The sequence below is a fragment of the Chiloscyllium plagiosum genome, unplaced genomic scaffold (genome assembly GCF_037043375.1).
Source record: "Chiloscyllium plagiosum isolate Xiang-an unplaced genomic scaffold, Cpla_swu_hap1 HiC_scaffold_49, whole genome shotgun sequence".
NCBI classification, from domain to species: Eukaryota; Metazoa; Chordata; class Chondrichthyes; order Orectolobiformes; family Hemiscylliidae; genus Chiloscyllium; species Chiloscyllium plagiosum.
The window spans coordinates 10,268,157-10,287,379 of record NW_028270187.1 but is presented as its reverse complement, the minus strand read 5'-3'; the positions used below and the strand labels follow the sequence as shown (position 1 = coordinate 10,287,379).

The 19,223-nt window shown below is 45.2% G+C and overlaps 1 long non-coding RNA gene across 1 annotated transcript in view; it reads right to left on the bottom strand.

Annotated features, from left to right (window-relative positions):
* Window positions 1-6,980: 6,980 nt before the first annotated feature.
* LOC148135515 (uncharacterized) overlaps window positions 6,981-19,223 on the bottom strand; it is a 34,390-nt gene continuing 22,147 nt past the window's right edge. The window contains exon 3 of the long non-coding RNA XR_015755298.1: window positions 6,981-8,066. This is a non-coding gene — a long non-coding RNA (uncharacterized LOC148135515). The remainder of the gene's footprint in view (window positions 8,067-19,223) is intronic.

Genomic DNA, 19,223 nt, shown 5'->3' with positions numbered 1-19,223 from the left:
TCTTTCTATCTAGCTCTCTCTTTCTATCTCTCTCTTTCTCTCTCTCTCTTAATCCTGCCCCCACACTCTTTCTCTCCCCTCCCTCAATCCTGCCCAAACACTCTTTCTCTCTCTCTCTCTCTCTCTCACTCACTCTCTCAATCCTGCCCCCACACTCATCCTCTCCCAATCCTGCCCCCACGCTCTTTCTCTCCCCTCCCTCAATCCTGCCCCCATAACCACTTACAGAAAACAAGCAGGCAAAACACCTTCATATGCATCATCGAATAGAATCCAAACACAAAGTCGACCTCTCTCTCTCTGGGAGGGTAAATACTTCAGGGAGGCTAATCATTTCTCCTGTGGCCTTCCTGAATAAAAGAAATAAATGAGTATGTGGCTTCATTGAGCAGGGAATGAGGTCACTCGATCCACCTAGCAGCAGTGGAAACTTGTAATCTGTGACTATCTGTCTCCCTGAGTGGGTTACAAACTGGTTTCTCCCCACCTACCCCTTTTTCCATAATTTTCTCCCTTAAACTGCGGTGAGTAAAGGGAACTCAGCAAACGTAGAGTCATACAGCACAGAAATAGGCTCTTCGGCCCAACTCGTCCATGCTGACCAGGATTCCCAAACTGAACTAGCCCCCTATCCTGCTCAACCTGTCCAATCGAATCCAAACCAATCCAGTACCAATGTCTTTTAAATGTTGCAATTTTAGCTATCACTATCACTTTCTCTGGCAGCTCATTCCAATATTGCACCATCATGTTTGAGAAAACGATACCCCTCAGATCCCTTATAAATCTTTCCCAGCTCACCTAAAACATATGCCCTCCAGCTTTGGACTCCCCTCCCCTGAGGTAAAGACTTTGGCTATTCACCCTATCCATGTCCCTCATGATCTTACAAACTTTTATACATTTGTAAGGTTACCCTTCAGCCTCCTACACTCCAGTGTTAGAAAGCCCCAGCCTATCCAGCCTCTACCTCCAACTCAAATTCTCCAGTCCTTGTCAATCTTTATTGCACCCTTACCAGTTTAATGACATCCTTCCTGTAGCATCTCAGGCATTGCTATTTCATTCCCTGGAGACTTCTCACCAGGATCAATCTCTCCAATGGATTCTTCAAAGAGAGCGAATTGCCTCCAGTTTTCCCTCCCCTTTCTCTCCCATCAGTAAGCCGGACAAACATGTCTGACAAACATGCACAGCCTTTCCAATGGGTACATGACCCTGGAGGGATTGAGCGCCACATCTCCCACCCCAGGAACCAGGGGAGACAATCTAAAGGGGGAGATCAGGATCTGGCTTCTGCAGATCAGTCTGCAGTTCTGAATCATCAGCTGTGGGGTCACAGGGAAACTCTAGCAGTGTCTGTGGGATGACCTTGGGTTAGAGAGAACAGGAACTTTTACTAACCACCCAGACACAAGTCTAATGGACTGCCTGCAACTGATACACAAAAAAGGGAAGTAAGCCTCAGCAGTTGACAGCGAGCTCCTTATCTGACAGAAGCACTTGCCAACAAGGCAAGCAGATTGATGTGAGTCAACAGACTCAAAATGAAATTCTCTCTCTTTGCACAAATGTTGCCATACAGGTTACAAGATGCCACCAGAACTGCTGAGTTTCTCCAGTGCTCTGTGTTGGTTTCAGATCTCGAGAATCCTGCACTATGTTGTTTTTGGAACCTGACAAAGTGTATTCTTTGTATCAGACGACAATGGCCCCACTCCTGGTGAAAGTGTGTCCGCTGATGTTCAAGCAAAGAAGAAAGAAGGGGGTGACACATTTCAAAATAACTTTGCATCGCTCTGTCAGAATAGAAACACAGGATTACCTAACTACACCCTTTGTGAATCGGATCCATACAACTATAGGACTAGGTGTAGGCCATTTAGCCCATCGAGTCTATTCTGCCATTCAAAGAGATAGTGACTGATCTGATCACCCTCAACTCCACTTTGCCACCTTTCCCCTATAACTCTCGATTCCCTTTCTATTTAAAAACCTCTCTGTCTCAGCTTTGAATATCCTGAAAGAGGAGAAAGTGAGGTCTGCAGATGCTGGAGATCAAAGTTGAAACTTTATTGCTGGAACAGCACAGCAGGTCAGGCAGCATCCAGGGAACAGGAGATTCGACGTTTTGGGCACAGGCCTGAAGAAGGGCCTGTGCCCGAAACGTCGAATCTCCTGTTCCCTGGATGCTGCCTGATATCCTGAAAGACCCAGCCTTGACAGCCCTCTGTCATAAAGAATTTCACAGATTCAATCCCTTCTGAACGAACAAATTCCTCTTTATCTCCGTCTTCAATTGGCGACCACTCCTTTATTCTTAGATGATATCTCTCTGGTCCCATGTGCTCCCTCACAAGGGGAAACAACCTCTCTCCACATCTCCCCTGTCAAATCCCTCTAAGAACTTGCAATAAGCTTCAAAGAATACCTCTCATTCTTCTAAACTCCAATGAGGACAGGCCCAATCTACCCAACCTCTCCTCGTCAGACAGTCCCTCCATACTCCGGAACAGCTGAGTGAAACTTCTCTGGACTGCCTCCAATGCCCAGATCCATCTTTCAGATAGGAATCCCCAAAACTATTCACAGTCTCTTAGCTGTGGTCTGACAAGTGTCTTGTATAGTCTTTAAACAAAACGTCTGAATGTTTATCCACCATTCCCTTTGAAATAAAGACTGCTTGGCCTCCCTATGACCAGCTGAACAGTGGTGCTCTTGTTTGTTGTTCACTGACAATGTCTTCCCGATCCCCCTGACAAGGACATTCTCAATGGGAGTGTGTTCCATTCGGCCCAACACGTCCACACCGACCCTTCAAAGAGCTAACCACCCAGACCCATTCCCCTGCATTTACCCCTTCACCTAACACCACGGGCAATTTAGCATGGCCAATTCACCTAACCTGCACATCTTTGCAATGTGGGAGGAAACCCACGCAGACACGGGGCGAATGTACAAACTCCACACAGACAATTACCCGAGGCAGGAATTGAACCTGGGTCCCTGGTGCTGTGAGGCAGCAATGCTAGCCTCTGTGCCACTGTGAAGTTGCTTCCGCCTCTGTAATCCAACCTACACCTGCATCGTAAGAACTAGTTTCCTCAACTGCTTGAGGACCTCGAAGTGCAGTTGGTGTTTTTGAAGGCGTTCCTCATGTACCACAACATCAGACAGCATTGCAGAGTGTCACGGTATGATTTGGGATCTCCAGTGGGCAGATCTTATGTTAATTCTACGCAGTGAGCGATATCTTCTCCCTGAGGAACAAGATAATCTATTCCCTCCCCTCTGTAAATCAGCATTCACCACAAATCTGCATTAGCTGTCCCCTCTTTCTATCCCTAATCTGTCCCTGCCTCGATTCAATTCTCCTTTTCTATTTATGTTCAAAACAAACAAAACATTTGCTCTTCCCTTTTCTGTTGACTTGTTAAAAGTTTTGCTAATCTGTTCATCACACTCTTTGCAACTTATCCATTTGGCTGTTACTTTAGCCCTCTGTTTTCTGTACTTGGGCAGTTTAACAGTTGACTGCACAGCAAGTCAATTTTCACCCTCATTTCCAGTGGTTGTATCTCCAGCTGGCTTGTTTCTGATAAAAGATTTGAAATGCCTTTGTGAATGAATAGGACGTGTGAGAGAGAGGGTGTGCGAGAAAGAGTGGTGGGAGATAGATCACAGACTTCTGAGAGAGGGTGTGTGTGAGTGTGTGTGTATGTGTGTGTGTGTGTGTGAGAGAGAGAGAGAGTTTGTTGTTGAGGGAGTGTGTGAGACAGAGTCTCTGTGTGAGAGTGTATGTGAGACAGAAAGAGAGAGTTGATGAAAGTGTGTGCGTGTGAGGGTGAGAGGGAGACTGTGGTGGGAGAAAAGAGTGTGTGTGGGAGAGAGAGAGAGCGTTTGTGTGGGTGAGAAAGAGTCTGTGTGTGTGTGACAGTGTGTGTGTATATGGGTGAGAGAGTGTGCGTGACAGAGCGAGAGAGAGACTGTTTGTGTGATAGGGAGAGATAGTGGGTGACAATATGTGTGTGTGAGAGAGTGTGGGTGAGAGACAGTGTGAGTGTGAGACAGAGTGTGTGTGAGACAGTGTGTGTGAGAGTGGCTGTGTTTGTGTGGATGTGAGAGAGTGTGTGAGACAGTGTGTGTGACAGTGTGTGTGAGAGAGTGTGTGAGACAGTGTGTGTGAGTGAGTGTGTGTGAGACAGAATGAGAATGTGTGCGAGAGAGTCTATGTGAAAGAGTGTGTGTGTGAGAGAGTGCTTGTGAGACACAGTGTGTGTCTGTGTGAAAGTGTGTGAGAGACAGAAAGAGGGAGACAGTTGATGAGAGTAAGTGTGTGTGTGTACACGTGTGAGAGTGAGAGGAAAAGTGTGGGAGAGACGAAAAAGTGTGTGTGTGTTTGAGAGACAGTTTATGTGTGAAAGAGAGAACGTGTGTGAGACGGTGTGTGTTTATGTGAGTGTGAGTATGTGAAAGAGACAGTGTGTGTGTTTGAAACAGTGTGAGAGCGAGATTGTGTGTGTGTGTGAGAGAGAGAATGCGCGAGAGTAGAGACAGTGTCAAACATTTCTACAGTATGGAAACAGTCCATCTGGGCCAACATATCAGTGGTGCCCGGTTTTCACAATTAAAACTAGTCCCATGTGTTTGTGTTTGATCCGTATCCTTCCATACCAATCCTATCCATGTACCTGCTTAAACGTTTCTGAAATTACAAAACTGTACAGTCTTCCTTCACTACCTCGGGCAGCCGGTTCCAGACATTCAACACCCTTTGTGTGAAAATTTGCACCACCGGACTCTTTTGTATCTCTCCCCTCCCACCTTGCTGAAACCCTCACAAACCTGAAGAAGGTTGTAGGTGTGCACTTGTGATGACAAGGCTATGTGCCAAGTGCTGGGGAAATGGGATTAGACAATAGTGAGGTGGTTACTTTTGACCAGCGCAGACGCAATGTGCTGATGGATTTTTATTCTGTGCTGTGGACTCTCTGCCATTGACTCTTAACTGTCCTCTGGGGCAATTAGGAATTGGGGCAATAAACGCTAACCCAGTCAGTGAGCCCACATCACATGAGCGAATGTAAAAAATTGTGATTTTTTTAAACATGAATTGAGTTGATGACCACATTCTCGTGGTTGCAAAGGATTTGGCCTTTGGAGTGGTGGAGAAGGGAAAACATGGAACGAGGCCCTTCAGCCCAATGCCTCTGTGCCTGACAGTTTTGAGTGACAGTTCAATCTTGACTGATCGATCTCTGCTTTGATTCATCTGGGTGAGCTCCTCCCCTTACAGTAACCGGCGTGCTGTGAAATATGTGAGCGACAGCCGGGTTAAGCTGAACTCTAAAGGCACCGTGTGATGTGAGGCAGCTTGGTGTGGAAATGACGGTGGGTAATGTCACCAAATTGCTTCCCAGTCACGGGTTAACCTGGTGGGTGTTGTGGGTATGTGCACGCTAACCAGTCTGTGGGGTATGAGACTACACAACGGAATTCCCATATTCTCTCCATCACAGCCACAACGCCAAAGTAATGGGGAACAGGAATGTTGTTTCTGTGTAAAGTTACCTCACCTGGCCGCAAGAAATTACAGACACATCACAAGTAGGAGCAGGAGTAGTCCCTTTCATCCTGCTCCCCTCCCGTCCCACATTCAACAGGTTCGAATCCGGGTCCCTGACGCTGTACGGCAGCAGTGCTAACCATTGATCCACCGTGCTGCCCACAAATAGACGATAGAGTGGGGTGTAGGGGAAACGGGAGCGGGTAGAGCGGGGCTCAACAGTAATGGGAAAATGATAGAGATGGGAGGAGAGGAAATTGGAGAGGGCAATAGAGTAGGGGGGGGAGCAAGGTTCAGAGGTTGGTTAATGAGGAGAAATGTGGGAGGGGAATAGAGTTGCGGGAGATCGAGGGGACATGGGGTGGAGAGAGATGGAATGAGGGGGGGATAGATTGTCCCTCTTCCCTGTTTCCTGTTCACCCCACTCTATAGCACCCTCCCCTGTTTGCCCTGCCATCACCATATCCCCCTCCCCTGTTAACCTGGTCCCCATTTTATTTCACTCCCTTGCTCCCCCTGTCCCCTTACTCTATCTCCCTCTCCCACTACATTTATGTGAAATGTAACTGTCACCATTGTTAAGCCTCCATGATTATTCCTGGAGCATAGTTGGGAAGTCACGTACTCTACTTGATGCAGAGTTGAACCGCAGGAGGTGGCAGAATTTGAGGTGTGAATTGTAGAAGGTAATTTTCTCATTTACTGACTAGCAGCAGAAACACTGCCGCTAAGCATGATAATGTCGCTTTAAAAGGATTATACATTAAAATTCATAGAGTAACATATGAATTCAATAATTTCAAATAGGGGGGTACTTTCAAACAGCTATTGTCACATAAGTAACAGTGGATCTTCACTGTCACGTTGATACCGAGTGACAAATTCCTCATTCTAAATGGGCAATAAACAATAAAACAATAAAAAAAATGCTGGCAATTCATGGGCAAATGTGCAATTTGTGGAATTCAATGCGATTAGACAAGAGCAGATAGTACCATTAACGTGAACAACTTAGTTATGTGAAGAAACCATGTACAGAAGAGTTGGCGTCATGCTGGTAAAGGGAGAACATGTGACACTAAGAAGAAAAAGCAGTAAAAACTGATACAGTAAAAGTAGGAAGTACGTCAACTCAAAGACGAGTACGTGACTGTTTTTCTTTTAAAAGATAAGCTGTCGCTTTAAAATGAAACAAACATATGCGGCAGTGAGTCAGTAAAACTGTGATTACCTCAAACAGTGACCAACTGCTTTGATTTACCTGGAAGTCCAATCACTGCAACCATAGGATAGTAAATAGCAGACACGAGGTATTCCGAGTATTTCTTCAGAAATGTGAGCTCTGCAGTTCATGGAAATATTGCAACATATATACTGAATGCCAAACACAAGGGAGATTTTTTTTCAACATGAATGATTCTAATTGAATCAAACATATTTATGAAGTTGCTGACAATTTCATGATTATTGTTTTGAAAAAAAAAACATTTGGCTTTTAAAAAGTCGCGCGTGCATTTACGACAGAGGCTGATAGTCCATCCCATGGCATCAGATACGTTTCGTTAATATTTATAATATAAGAACAAAAAATGATTGGTTCAACTAGCATTTGTTCAATACAAACTTATTAACATAAGGACCTTCCTGCTGAGTTAAGTGGTTTGAGCATAATGTGTAACTGACCAGAGATATCTGGTTGCTCAATGAAAGACGGTCTTTCCTGAAGAAGGGCCTGTGCCCGAAACGTCGAATCTCCTGTTCCCTGGATGCTGCCTGACCTGCTGTGCTGTTCCAGCAATAAAGTTTCAACGAAAGACGGTCTTTGCTGACATCCGAAACGCTGCGTGCGCACTCATTCAGGGATGTCCTTGAACAGAGCTCCATTCCCGCTAAGTGACGGGAAATTTCGATGAAGATACACAAAAGAGGAACTACACAACTGCCGAGAAGTTGCGATGTCACTGAGCAAGTCATCCAAAACCTTGACTTGATGATGCTGTACTGGTTTGTGTCTAAACGCTATCATGAGAAGTAGGGAAATTTGAATTCAATAAAAATCCAAAGTCGAAAGCCAGCAGAACGTTGATTTTCTTTTAAATAAATCTGATTCACTCATGTATTTCCAGGAAAGATTTTTTTGTTGTTGTTCTGATCACTGATTTTTACATGCAAGAAGATGTAATCGAGGTTTGCATCCGTAACTCCCACTGCTTTGTCGACCATCTAGATGAAATGTTAATTCATGACCTATACTTCCTGTTCACCTCCAAGGAAAAGTCCGTCTGGTACAATAAACAGCGTAAAATCAGAATATCCAATCAACAACATGGATTTTGTCTTCTTTGTTTGCAAACTGTTTCTCACGGTTTCCAGCACTATAACAATGATATAATTTCAAAACTGTCTCATTGACAGCAAAGATCTATGTAGCACCGATAGCTGTGAAAGGTGCAATGCCCTCGCGGCAACTTCTCATTCTTTCTTCCTTGATTATCATTGCCTATAAAATAATAGTGTAACACCAGTTTATCAGCGAGTGTTACATCATTCTCTGCCACAATCTCCACCAATATTCAAATCATTCATTCCACAAATGCTAATCGAATAACGACACTTTTCTTTTAAAAAAAAGTTGGAAAGCAAATACTAGCACTGCGTTAATTTCGTGTACTTCAGACAAAGCAATTTGTTGAATTTGCAGAAAAGAATATTGGGCGTTGAGTTGAATTGCTTTCAAGGAAGCACCTATTGGGAGACAACAAGATAATCCAGAATCCACCTGCTACCATCAGTACTTTTTGGCACTGACAGTAAGAGCCAATTCAGATTATTAAACCGGTTGTTTTCTTGGTTCAGTTATTGTTTGTTTTTTTCTTCCCCATTGTTTCATGAAATTGTAGGTTCTCAGTTTAATTACTGATCGAGACGTCACAAGGTACTGTTGTAAATTGTTGTTACAGAAATACTCAGTTGAAATAGAAGTCTGTTCAGAAAAAGGCATGAGCCATATCACTCACTCATGTTATGGATCAGGCCAGAACACGTCAAAACATTTCAAGAAAGTAGCTTAGGCTCTAACTTTGCTCGTTGTTTTAAGCAGGTGTAGTGTGGGTGTTCCTGGAGTGATGCAGCTGGCCAAACCATTTAGTTTCAAATGAATCAGAATGTATTTGCACATTTATCGAAAGAAACACAGACACAAGAGAACAGGACATAGACTAACTCAACTATTTAAAAACTCAACAGACTATCCCAATTTATTGATGTTGTTCCGAATTCCTGCAACAATCCCCATTAGCACCCCTCAGCAAGAAAGGTTAAACCAAACATAGGGTATTTCAGGAGAGTGAGATGTCAAAGCGATTCAGCATGGAACACCTTCCATGTAACAGTTTCTTTTGGATTCAAAGCTAACAAGTGACCAATAGTTCTGAACAGTCAGATTGCTAAAGAAAAATTAAATCAATCCAAACCAGGGAAAAGCTGAGCTAGGAGAACTTAAAACTGAAAGGCTTCTTCAAGTAGACAATCCCAGACATTTCAGAATCTATGCGTTTACGATCCCTCTAAACAAAAGGACAACGTAAGATTGTTAACACAGCAGCATGGTCGCACTGAGAACATACAGCATTGAACATGCCCGATAAAAGAGTAATTTCTGCAACTAGTCATCAAAGCCGAGCAACTTTAGTTTTGAAAACAAAAACAGCTTCCCAGAAAAAGACCACATTCGAAACATTTCATAAAATGAAGCATACGAAGAATGGTACAAACATATAAAATAATGGATTATGGCTGATGCCTGTTCCAATTAAAAAAATTGTCTATGTGACAAAACAAAAGGTTATGTATGCCCCTGGTCGGATAGGGCGGTACACATGATTGGATATTATCACACAGTTTCCAGGGGAAATAAAAGTTCACTGGCTCGAGGACATGACGCATCAAGAAAGAGGAAAAAGTGTGCGCATTAGAATAACATACAGGCGTGGAGTCCGCATGATAAACAAATAGGGACCAGTTGTCATTTTATTTGACATGATGAGGTGGCATGTTATCATCATACTCTGGCTCGTTATAAAGATTTCCCCGCTACAATTGTAAAGACAAACGTTCAAAACGTTACATAGTAGCCATGGGGGTTTACACTCAAGTAATAAAATTAGTTGTTCCTCTCTGAAATACGAACAAAAAGCTATCGCCAATTACTGTGAAGCACAATTCTGGCCCATGAATGCTCTATCATCAAGGCAACCTGCCATGCACAATTCTGGCTCATGAATGCTCTATCATCAAGGCAACCTGCCATGCTTACATCTTCTGTGTGCAAATGATTGCTGACCAACGTCAACTTAATTGAAGGTAATCATTCATATGAAAAGGCTTAGGAAAGCATTGAGTCGATGGGCAATTAGATATGGAAAATAATCCTAACTTTAACAGCGACACCGACATAGGAGGAAAAAGTGAGGAAAACAATTAGAGGGAAAGTTGATAAGAAAATACCCATCGTGACAAAAATCGTGTTTTGTGTTTTATTTTATCAGAAACAAACTAATTCAGATATAGCGACATTAATTATTTAACAGCCGTTTGAATACTTAATTAGTTGTGGATTAGAAACAATAAATGTAAAACATCCGGCTAATACCTGCTAAGGCTATTAACTTTGTTGACTGTTCAGAAACAATTAGTCCCTTCCATGACGGCATTCCTGCGAATGCAGTCTCCATCCTTTTCCGGCCCACGCCAACGAAGTTAGATGACGCGCAATTACCTTGTCCACGTTTTTTCCAAATGGGTCATCCGAATGAGTAACAGAAACCGCCTTTGACACTTCTCAATATATCCTGCAAGGTTGTCATGTTTTCTACTTAAAGACAAGATTGTACTTTGCATTGAAAATCTGGCGTGAGACCAAAGGAACATATCCGTATGTGTTTCTCTCTGAAAGAGACAGATGAGATGGGGATTGTGACCTTGTCTTGGATTGCGGCAGTGTGGTGAGAAATTGGATTTAATTATCGGGGGAGAGACTGCATGTTGATCTGGAGTGCACTGCTTTTGTCTCCAACAGATGCTTTGAAAAATCTGTTAATTTGTGAGATGCGTGCATCGCTGCTTTGCAGTCCCCACTTTCACGGTAATGTCTAACAGTCATTGGATGGCAATCCATCGGGACCGCAACGACTTTCTGTTCTGATTCTGTGAGACGGAGTAAAGTATTTTGGTTCCTGTTTCAATATGTTTTCAGCATCAGTAGGACTGGATGAGGGAGCCGAATGTTGCAGCGCACTGAGTGTGGAGCCTGAAACAGTTATATGGCCTTGAAACAGGAATTCACGACGTGCGGGGCCTGTACACAAGTCAGTGTGCAGCTGATGCTACTACCATGGAGAAACCCGAGGAATGTCACCCCGTGGACAAACCTTGGAAGTGTGGCAACTTGCATGCCCCGTCTGCCTTGGAGACTTATGGTTGCAATCACACGAGGGAGAGACCGTTCTCCTGCACCGAGTGTGGGAAGAGCTTTCCCCAAGCCTCCCACCTGGTTTACCACTGGCAGGTCCACAGCAGGTACTGGCGGTCTACATGCCCCGTGTGCAGGAAGGGCTTTACTCAAGCCTCCTACTTGCTGTCCCACCAGCAGGCCCACACTGGGACTGGTGGCCCACCTGCTCCATGTGCAGGAAGGGCTTTACCCAAGCCTCCTACTTGCTTTACCACCAGCAGTTCCACACTGGGACTGGCGATACACCTGCTCCATGTGCAGAAAGGACTTTACCCACTGCTCCCACCTGCTAGATCACTGGCTGTTCCACACTGGTGAGCGGCCGTTCACCCACTCGATGTGTGGCAATAGCCTGAACTACTCTGCCCACCTTGTGGCCCACCAGCGGGTCCACACCGGGAAATGACATTTCTCATGCTCGAGATGCAGCAAGGGCTTCACTCAGGCCTTCCACCTCCAGATGCCCTGCTGTGTCCACAAGGGGGAGAGCCTGTTCTTGTGCCCCAAGTGCTGGAGAAGCTTCACTCTCTCTTCCCACTTGCTGATCCACCGGTGACTCCACATTGGGGAGAGGTCCTTCAGCTGTCCCGAGTATGGAAAGAGTTGACCCACTCCTACCACCTGCTGATCCATTGGCGGGTCCATGTTGGCGAGAGGCTGTTCGCCTGCCTCGAGTATTGGCATATGTTAACTTCCAGAGGCACCAAGAGGGGCACTAGGGCTCCCAACAATCAGATTCCACCGGTGTCGCTGCTGTGGGTCTCTCCAAGGATTGAAATTTCTGCCCATTCTGACAGTGGGTGCAGTGTGAGAGTTGGTGGGCATTTTGTTTTGTTTTCTGTAAGACCCCATGGTGCTCAGGGTGGCAGAGTGACTCAATGGTTGGCACTGCTGTCTCACAGTGTCAGGGACGCAGTTCGATTCCACCCTCAGGCTGAATGTCTATGTGGAGTTTGCATGTTCTCCCTCAGTGTCTGCGTGGCTTTCTTTTGGGTGCACTGTTTTCCTCCCATAGACCACAGAGGCATAGGTTAGGGTGAACTGGCCAAGTCAAATTGCCCACAGTATTCAGGGATGCGCAGGTGTGGTGCATCATTCAGGGGCAAATGTCGGGTAATAGGGTAGGAGAATGGGTCTGGGTGGGTTAATGTTCGGACAGTCAGTGTAGACATGTTGGGCCAAAGGGCCTGTTTCCACACTGTCAGAATTCTATGATTCTATGTATTTTGCTTTCAGTTGGCGCTGCTGCTCGTTGACCCCAGGACTGCATGTCCCCGCTGAAACTATCTGCAGAAACTTGAGACCACAAGACCATCAGAGCAGAAGTTAGGACATTAGGCCCATCGAATCTGCTCTGTCATTCATTGGAGACGAAAAGAAAACTGCAGATGTTGGAATCCAAAATAGGCAGGTGGGAGGCTGGGAGAACACAGCAAGCCAGGCAGCACAAGCAGGTGGAGAAGTCAGAGTTTCCAGTATGAACCATTTTTCAGGACTGAAGGAGGGTTCTACCAGAAACGTTGACTTTTCTATCAGCAAAGATTTACCACGATGTTGCCGGGGACAGGAGGGTTTGAGCTAGAGGGAGAGGTTGAATAGGTTGGGGCTTTTTTCACTGGAGTGTCAGAAGCTGAGAGTTGACATTATGGAGGTTTATGAAATCATGAGGGGCATGGGTAGGGCAAATAGACAAGGGTAGGAGACATCCAGAACTAGAGAGAATAGACTTCTGGTGAGAGGGATGAGATTTAAAAGAGATTTAAGGCACAACATTTTCAAGCAAAGAGTGGTGTATGTATGGAATGAACTGCCAGAGGAAGTGGTGGATGCTGGTATAATTACAACGTTTAAAAGGCATATGAGTAGGAAGAGATGGGAGGGATATGGTCCAACTGCTGACAAATGGAACTAGATGAGGTTAGGATATCGGTTCGGGAGGGGTGAGTTGGACCAAAAGGTCTGTTACCGTGCTAAACATCTCCCTGACTCTATGACCCTACCACCATTCAATCATAGCTGATAATTTCTCAACCCCAGCATCCTGCTTTCTCCTTGTAACCTTGGATCCAGAATCAAGAACGTGGGCGGCACGGTGGCACAGTGGTTAGCACTGCTGCCTCACCGCGCCAGTGAGGGTGCTCTAGTTAGTTCAGTTATCGAGTTTAACCTTTCCCTAGTAAATTTGCAGTATTTACTATTGCCAAAAGGGTTCAATTCCTGCCTTAGGGCGACTGACTGTATGGAGTTTGCACATTCTCCCCGTGTCTGCGTAGGTTTGCTCTGGTTTCCTCCCACAGTCCAAAAATGTGCAGGTTAGGTGACTTGGCCTTGCTAAATTGCCCGTAGTGTTAGGTGAAGGGGTAAATGTAGGGGAATGGGTTTGGGTGGGTTGCGCTTCGGCGGGTCGGTGTGGACTTGTTGGGCCGAAGGGCCTGTTTCCTCACTGTAAGTAATCTAATCTAATCTATCCGCCTCCACCTTCAATGTACTCAATGTGACTTATCCAGGGCTGGCAGCTAGTTGTTTTTTGGGCTTTTGCCCGATACGTTGATTTTCAGATTCTGCCTGACCTGCTGTGCTTTTCCAGCAGCACTCTAATCTCCAGCATCTGCAGTCCCCACCTCCACTTTGTTGACTTGGTCAGTCGAGAGAGGACTGTTTTTAAACAGCTAGTCACAGAGACTGTTAATTCTCTTTTTAAACAAAGAGAGGAAAATTGCTGCTGACCGGCTGCTGATTTTGGAAGCTCTGGCAACCGCTGTTTGACTCGAGTATTTTTCTATCCGTTAAAGAATTATTGTCTCTTTCTGGGAATGAGTCCCAGGTTGTAAGAAATAGGTGAATACTTCGAGGCATCCATTCACATTCAGCAATGACTTCGGAGTTTGATATAGAGTTATGTGCCTGTAAAAACTCATCATCCAAGAATTGCCAAAAGGGTTGGCAATCCATTGTTGGAAACTGTTTCATTGAATGGGTAATTCTGTTTTTATTTTCTCTTTTAATTTGCCCCTTGAGTCTCTGTCTATGAGACCATGGGGGCCATGATCAAAAAGCTGAACCTGTTGCTATTAATTCAGTTATCTAGTTTAAACTTGCCCAAGTAAATTTGCGGTATTTACTATTGTTAATTTTTGTTCAAATTACAATTTTTGTGTGCAATATCTGTTTGTCATCAAGTCTGGTTTGGAATAGTTGAAAAATTTTGAGGGATATTGCATGTTTTAATTTCACTGTGTTGTGAATCAGGTGACAGTGACACTTATTCACGTTGGCTTGCTTCCCCTTGGTTGTAATGCCTTTCACCCCGACCACTCACTGTGGTAGTGATTTCCACACACTCACCACACGCTGAGGTTTCTCATGCAATTCTCAGTACAGACTTGGAAGGGAAAATGTTGACCAGGTCAGAACATAAGGAGCTAACTGCAAAAAGCCAGGAAGACATGTGACAAACGAAACCTTGACGATGTGAGACAAATAAGGAACTTCGACAACAATGAAGAGGTCACAAGTCCGTGTTCAAGTTCATAAAAAAGTACTATGTAGACATTGAATGTTGTAATTAGGCAAGTGTCTAGATGCTGTGGTCGGTTGAATATGACCAGATAAGACAAATGAAATAACCAAATTCATCAATTGTAATTGAGTGTTGGTAACCTTAAAACAAGTGCATACTATTGATTGGTATATGCAAACTGCTCTTCAATTTACACAACTTTATATAAAACTGATATATTTTATGATTTTGGGGAGCTTGTTGCCATCTTATGGAAATGTTTTGCAAGCTTGAATAAAAGAGTGTAAGAAGAAAGTGCCCACGTGTCACCTGGTCAGTCACAGACACCAGGCAGTTCCCGAATCCCTACAGAGTGCAAGCAGGCCATTCAGCCCGTCGAGTTGACACTGACTGACTGACGGCCCCACCCCAATATCCCATCCCTGTAACCCTACATCTCCGACAGCCAATCCACCGTAACCCACATATTTTTTGGAATATGAGAGGAAGCCAGAGCCCCCGGAGAAAACCCATACAGACACAGGGAAGCAGAATGCGCAAATACCACATAGACAGTCGCCCAAGGCTGAAATCGTACCCAAGTCACTGATGCTGTGAGACAGCAGTGCTAACGACAGTGCCACCACCCCACGCTATTCACTGAAGAAGTGAATTCCAAAGACTCAGGAACTCCTGAGAGAAAAGCAAAACTCTCCTACATTAAATGAGAGGACACCTATTTGTTAACTGTGTCCACTCATTTCTCGTGTCTGGCACAAGGGGATTTATACATTCACATTGTTTAGACCTCTCGGGATGTTGCACACCTCTATCAGATCGTTTGATTCTTCTAAGCTCTAACTGATGTAAGCCCAACCCGGCATCTCCTTGTCCCCAATTGTAAGTTGAGTAAATCAGCTCTGAACCACTTTGAATGTACTTACATCCTTTCTTAAGTGAAGAGACCAAGTCTGGTGGTCTTCCCAAAACCACTGACAAATGGAGGAAAACATCCTGACTTTATGTTCCACTCCCTTACCACAAACGACAGTATTTTATTTTCTGCCTTAATCCCTTGCCTTTATGCCTTTATGCTAACTTTATCATCTGCCTGAATCCTTCTGTACTTCTGGGATTTTGCAGCCTCTCTCCGTGCTGCTTTTCCATTGATCCTACTAAGTTGGACAGGTTTTCCTTCATTAAACTCCTACCGAGCATGTTCCCAACCTGCTTGACCTGTCAATGACACTTTACAGATTCCTTATGCCCTGTTTGTACTTGAGTTTCCTACCCAGTTTTGGGCCACCACCAAATTTAAAACTTTTACATATGCTTCCTTCATCAAGGCTGTGAACAGATATTGAAAAACAAAACGGAAGCACTTGCATTGTATCCCATTCATCACCTCTTGACAATTTTAAACGTTTTGACGACTTTCTTTCCTGTTCATTCAATAATGCTGTTAATGTTAATTCAACATTAATATTGTTAAATGATCTGAACATTTGAAATGATGACTATCAATGTGGGACAATCCGACTTCTGGAATAGAAGGGCAACCATGGGTTCCTCCATTCCATAAGAACTAGGAGCAATTGTGGGCGGTCTGGCCCTTCGAGCCAATTTTACCATTCAAATTGTTGTGGCTGATCCTTTCATGGCCTAAGCTCCACTTGCGCACCCTCTCGCCATAACCCTTCATTCCATCATTGTTTTAAAACGTATCTATCTTAGCTTTAAAAACAGTTACTGAGGAAGTCTCAAGTACTTCACTGGGCAAGGAATTCCACAGATTCACAACCCTCTGGGCAAAGAAGTTCTTTCTCATTTCTGTCATAAACCTGCTACCCCTAATTTTGAGGCTATGCACTCTTGTCCCAGTTTCACCCACAAGTGGCAAAATCCTCTCTACGCCTGTCTTATCTATTCCCTTCATAACTTTATATGTTTCTATAAGATCCTACCTCAAACTTCTAAACTCCCAATGAATATAATCACTGTCTACTCAGATTTCTTCATCAGCCAACTACCTCAACCCTGGAATCAACTAGTGATCCTCCTCTGCACACCCTCCAGTTTCAGCACATGCTTTCTTCAGCAAGGAGACTAAAACTGCACGCAGTACTCGGGTGAAAGTGAGGACTGCAGATGCTGGAGATCAGAGCCCTCCGCTTCTTCCTTTCCCGCCGTACCAACCAGTACCCTTCCACTGACACCCTCCTTCGACTGACTGAACTGGTCCTCACCCTGAACAACTTCTCTTTCCAATCCTCCCACTTCCTCCAAACCAAAGGAGTAGCCATGGGCACCCGCATGGGCCCCAGCTGTGCCTGCCTCTTCGTAGGATATGTGGAACAGTCCATCTTCCGCAGCTACACTGGCACCACCCCCCACCTTTTCCTCTGCTACATCGATGACTGTATCAGCGCTGCCTCGTGCTCCCACGAGGAGATTGAACAGTTCATCCACTTTACCAACACCTTCCACCCTGACCTCAAATTTATCTGGACCGTCTCAGACTCCTCCCTCCCCTTCCTAGACCTTTCCATTTCTATCTCGGGCGACCGAATCAACACGGACATTTACTATAAACCGACCGACTCCCACAGCTACCTAGACTACACCTCCTCCCACCCTGCCCCCTGTAAAAACGCCATCCCATATTCCCAATTCCTTCGTCTCCACAGCATCTGCTCCCAGGAGGACCAGTTCCAAATCCGTACTACCTAGATGGCCTCCTTCTTCAAGGACCGTAAATTCCCCCCAGACGTGATCGACGATGCCCTCCACCGCATCTCTTCCACTTCCCGCTCCTCCGCCCTTGAGCCCCGCCCCTCCAACCGCCACCAGGACAGAACCCCACTGGTCCTCACCTACCACCCCACCAACCTCCATGTACAGCGGATCATCCACCGTAATTTCCGCCACCTCCAAATGGACCCCACCACCAGGGATATATTTCTCTTCCCTCCCCTATTAGCGTTCCGAAAAGACCACTCCCTCCGTGACTCCCTCGTCAGGTCCACACCCTCCACCAACCCATCCTCCACTCCCGGCACCTTCCCCTGCAACCGCAAGAAATACAAAACTTGCGCCCACACCTCCCCCCTTACTTCCCTCCAAGGCTCCAAAGGATACTTCCATATCCGCCACAAATTCACTTGCACCTCCACACACATCATCTATTGCATCCATTGCACCCAATGTGGCCTCCTCTATATTGGGGAGACAGGCCGCCTACTTGCGGAACAGTTCAGAGAACACCTTCAACTCCCCCTCCCACTCCACCAAGGACATGCAGGTCCTTGGACTCCTCCATCGCCAGACCATAGCAACACGACGGTTGGATGAAGAGCGCCTCATCTTTCGCCTAGGAACCCTCCAACCACAAGGGATGAACTCAGATTTCTCCAGTTTTCTAATTTCCCCTCACCCCACCTTGTCTCAGTCAAATCCCTCGAAATCAGCACCGCCTTCCTAACCTGCAATCTTCTTCCTGACCTCTCGCCCCCACCCCACTCCGGCCTATCACCCTCACCTTGACCTCCTTCCACCTATCGCATTTGCACAGCCCCTCCCCCAAGTCCCTCCTCCCTACCTTTTATCTTAGCCTGCTGGGCACACTTTCCTCATTCCTGAAGAAGGGCTTATGCCCGAAACGTCGATTCTCCTGCTCCTTGGATGCTGCCTGACCTGCTGCGCTTTTCGAGCAACACATTTTCAGTACTGAGGGGTGGCCGAGCTAGCAGCCTATACAGCTATAACATACCCTCCCTGCTTCTAAACTTTATCCCTTTCGCAACGAATGACAACATTCTATTTGCCTTCTTAATTACCTTTTGTACCTGCATACCAACCTTCTGTGATTCATGCACAAGGATACCCAGGTCCCTCTACACACTAGCATGCTACAATTTTTTACCGTTCAAGTAATTGTCCTTTTTACTCTTATTCCTACTTAAATGGATGACTTCACATTTATTAACATTGTACTCCAAATGTCAGACCTTCGATCACTCACTTATCCTAGCTCAGGAGGCTAAGGAGGTTCAGCATATCTGTAAAGACTCTTCCGAATTTAAAAGATGCACCGAAGAAAGAATTCTATCCAGATATCGTGGCTTAGTATGGCAACTGCTGTGCCGAGGACCATAAGAAACTACAGAGAGTTCTAAACACAGCCCAGTCCATCACACAAGCCAAGCTGCCATCCATTGACTCAACGTGTACTTCCTGCTGCCTCAGGAAAGCAGCCAACATTATCAAAAACCCCTCCCACCCCGGTTATCATCTCTTTCATCGGGCAGAAGATACAGAAGCGTAAACAGATGGACCGATAGATTCATGAACACCTTTTTCCGTTTTGCTATTGAACTTCAGAATGGACACTTCAAATTTCAAATTTAATATCGATCTCACCCTTTCTGGACCCTCTCTGCAGCCTTAACATTCATTCTTCACTCTGTTCTATTACCCTAATGCATATTGTATTACATAACCTGCCTGCACTTTCACTGTACAGAGGTACACGCAACAAGAATAAAGCAAAACAAATCAAATTGAATGATTCACGTTATTTTTTTTATCAAAATAAAACTCCCATTAAGTGGGTCTCTTTCGCAAAGCAATGTCGACTCTGCCTGATT